This window comes from Phacochoerus africanus, unplaced genomic scaffold, assembly GCF_016906955.1.
Source record: "Phacochoerus africanus isolate WHEZ1 unplaced genomic scaffold, ROS_Pafr_v1 Scaffold_20, whole genome shotgun sequence".
Taxonomy (NCBI): Eukaryota; Metazoa; Chordata; class Mammalia; order Artiodactyla; family Suidae; genus Phacochoerus; species Phacochoerus africanus.
In genome coordinates this window covers 119856-123783 of record NW_025927392.1, presented here as the reverse complement: position 1 = coordinate 123783, position 3928 = coordinate 119856, and the positions used below count along the sequence as shown (strand labels likewise).

General features: G+C 37.8%; 1 pseudogene; it reads right to left on the bottom strand.

Moving 5' to 3' along the window:
* Positions 1-3607: 3607 nt before the first annotated feature.
* Positions 3608-3708, bottom strand: LOC125119262 (uncharacterized; annotated as a pseudogene).
* Between the last annotated feature and the right edge of the window lie 220 nt (positions 3709-3928).

Sequence of the window (3928 nt, the reverse complement as noted above, 5' to 3'; positions counted from 1 at the left end):
AAGTGGTATACCCATAATTCCCATAAGAAACAACTCCTCAATAAGCTACTTTTTTTCCCCCATACTTAAAGAAGAAAATTCTACCTAGGATGTCTTGAATTTAATTCAATTTTCCTTGCATTTGTCTAGTTTATTGAAGCTTACATACTACGGCATGGTACCTGTTAACACATACCATCTTTGATTTCACTGTTCATGTTGTCGACATTAACCTGTTCACACTAAGTGATTAAAGCAAACAACATCTAACTTTTCATCAAATATTCCTTGGAAATAACCACAAACTTAATTCTCTTGTCAGCTTCTAAATACATACAGTCAAATTTGGGACATATCTACTAAATGTTTTGTGTTTAGTTGTGTGCATTTTATGTATTAGTTTCATCTAGTCTAACACTTGTCTTCTCCATTCTTCATTATTCTTATGTAATGCCTTAAACTTTCGATAGTGACTACACATTCAGAACCCATATCAGATTTATTTTATAAACCAAGTGGCTCATTTGTCTGTGTACATCCACATGCCTTACAGTCCAACCGGGCACACCTCACAATGTGCCACCATCCCAGTCAAGTTTTTTCTCAGGAATGACAGTAAATCTTTTCTCTTTAGCAACCTTCTGGCTCCTTAATGACAGGCACTCTCTTTAGGATTCCTTAGTGCCTACAATGTTGCTAAGACTATGTGTTCCTTGATAGGTTTATTAATTAATATAATGAGTACTGGTTTCCATTAAGCAATTTCCAATAGTGTCATAATGTGGTGAGCAGGACAAGGAAGACATGCTTTCTGGTCATATTATAACTGCAGTGGGGAGAGACAGCAGACCCAGCCTAAAGAGCCAGTAGAGGAAGTGACAATAGTAAAAGCAGAGACGAGGGGGTGGTGACAGACAAGGGCTTGAGGATAAAGAAAAGATCTTGAGAAGATGCTTGAGAAATGCCATTACTAGGAGGCCATGATGAAGACTATAAAGAGTCAGCCTGAGAAATCCAGATCCACAAGCCATCAGCTATGTGGCCTTGGCCAAATCATTTAAATTCCCCAAGCCTGTTTCCTTCTCAGATGGCTCATGTGTGGATAACAAACATCCCCATGTTCTACTGGTGAGCTTCCTGTGAGACACTGCAGAGACCATCACTGCTCATCTGTCCCCTTTCCTGGGGAGGCATATGCTTCATCACTCCACTGAGGGGAAGCTTGGCCATGTGACCACAGGCTGATGAAATGCCAAGAGAAATGCTGGGAACCTGAAGAGGCAGCAAGAGTTCTGTCCCAGTCACTCTTGTCTTTGACCTGTTGACTGGTAACATTCAGGTGGTGGCTGCTCCCTCATCAGTATAGGTCCCAGAGTGAGGACAATGACGAAGTAGGGGCAGAGCATAAGTGAGATATGGACCAAGCCACTGAGATGTATAGCTTGTTTCTGTAATAGAAGTGAATTTAACCTGAGTGATAAAGCCTTTTTAAATTTAGGAAAAACGTTTATAGCCCATCTTTGCACATCTGTAATAGGAAGCATTCATGTGTGTTTTACAGCATAGACTTGAGAGTCTATGTTTTGGTAGGCAGTAAGTGAACTTATGCTACATTTGGAGTGCTTGTGTCCCCCTCAAATTCTTATGTTGAATCCTAACCCCTAGTGTGATGCTACTAGGAGGTAGGCCCTTTGGGAGATGATTAGATTATAACAGTGGAGCCCTCATGAAGGAGATTAATGTCCTTATGAAAGAGGCTCTAGAGAGCTCTCCAGCCCCTTCTGCCATGTGAAGGATACAATGAGAAGTTTGTGTCACCAAACAGGACCCTCACCCTGATCTCAGATTTCCACCCTCCAAAACTGAGAAGTTGACTTCTGTTGCTTACAACCTACCTTGTCTATGGCACTTGGCTATAGCAGCCTGAGCAGACAAAGACAACTTATGCATTTTGATGAGAAGCTGACACTTCTCCAGACTGTTACCTAAAAACTAAGTTAAAAATAATTTCTGACTCTAAAGATTTGAGAGATCTTGAGATTTTAGTTAATTTCCAATGTTACATATTTTTATTTTTCAAAGTTATTCTAATCTGCTTTCAAAGTTTGCTAAAGGATCTCCCCACTTGATACCTAATTTTCTGCTTGTTTTGCCTTACTAAATATTCCTCCTTGTTCATATCTCACCTCTAGCATCACTTCCCCAGAAGAATTTCCTATCTGTAACCTCACCATTTGCCCCAACCCAAAAGTTTTCCTTCAAAATATCTGTGTTCCTTTTTTTCCCCCAAGTATGATCTCTATTTGACCATATAATCATTAGTGTCATTACTGGATTAATTTCTCCCCCACTAGATGGAACACTACCTCAGAGCAAGAGGCATGTGTAATTCTGCACATTATGTGCAGGGTATCAGCCCCCACATAAGTAGTTAAGTGCTCCATAAATCTTTACTAGTTTTTTTAAAGTAGATTGTAACAATTTAAATCTTGCTAAATGAGAATAGAGTGGGACTAGATTAAAAAGCTCAAAGTTGGGGAGGTGGTTCAAATACCTACTCAGGAAAAGAAAAAACATTTATCAAACCAGGCTTACAAGTCTTACTCTTTTCTCCTTCTTTCATACACAGAAGTCTTATTAATAAGGGTCTTGATGGAGGTGAAGGTTTATTTTGTTCCATTCGGAGAGCCCAGCACTTCTCGTAGAACAACTGAACCATTAATTAGCCTACAAAAACTATGCCATGAATATTGTTTTAAATTAAAGTCATTTGAAAACCAGACCTGGAAATGGCTTTTCCATGCATACAGATTTGTGTGTGTGTGTGTGTGTTAACAAAACCCACACAGAAAAGGTGACAATGGAAAAATAGTGTCTGCAAGTCATTTTTGAAAATGCTGATTGGTGGAGAAGGGTGTGTTTTTGTGGGAGGGTGTTGGTCGAGCTTTCCCCAGAAGAACAACAATGACCAAGCAGATATTAACAACTATCCCGAGAGATAGGGAATGTATTACATGAAGCTGAGATCTCCAAAAAGGCTTTTACCTTTGTGAGCATGGAAATGAAATCCAAGGATGGTGAAATCTCAGAAGAGTAGATATAGTCCTTGATGATGTTGCAAAGACAGTTCACAAAACCAAAGCTTGTCTAGGGACAGAGATAAAGAAAACAAGAGTAGGCACACTTCAGGAATAAGAAATAAAAATTTGATGAGCTTCAAATGTCATTCTTAACAGATGTTTTCCATTTCAAATATATCTCCTGGCAAAATTCAAAGATTTATTTTCCTCCACTCTCCCATATATATCTCTTTATAAGTTTTTCCTATGAGTTCTACCTGGTATCTTTCTTCTCTTTTTAGAGAAAAGATACTGTTTATTTATAACATATGTGAGAAAACATTCATTTGAGAATAGACATTTATGAAGATGATGAAGATCTCAGGAATATGTTTTGTTTTGTCTTTTTTTTGAATTCAATATTTTTACTGAGGAAATTCATGTATTCAACATTACTTATTGAGTCCTCCCAGGCACGAGGCACTGTTTAAGGTCCTCTGGATAGAGCAGTAAACAAGATGTGTTCCTGAATATATTCTAGAAGGTGTTCTAGAGCTTTATTCTAAAAAAAAAAGATGGAACATTTCCCAGATTTGCACATCATCCTTGTGGAGGAACCATGCTAATTTCTGCATCATTCCAATTTTAATACATGTGCTTTAGTGAGCACTATATTTACCTTCTTAAAAAGCCATGGATTTTTTTTAATGTTACTGAAAGCTAACAAATAACTTCAATCTATTGGAAAGATGTCAATGAATGTTTAATTTCCTTTTTGTTAACCTAAAACTCCTGACCATAAGGTTATATGGAGTTTAAGGTTATAAGGAGATGGAACATGGAAGAAACTATATTCCAATATGGAATAAGAATAGATGAAGCATGAATTT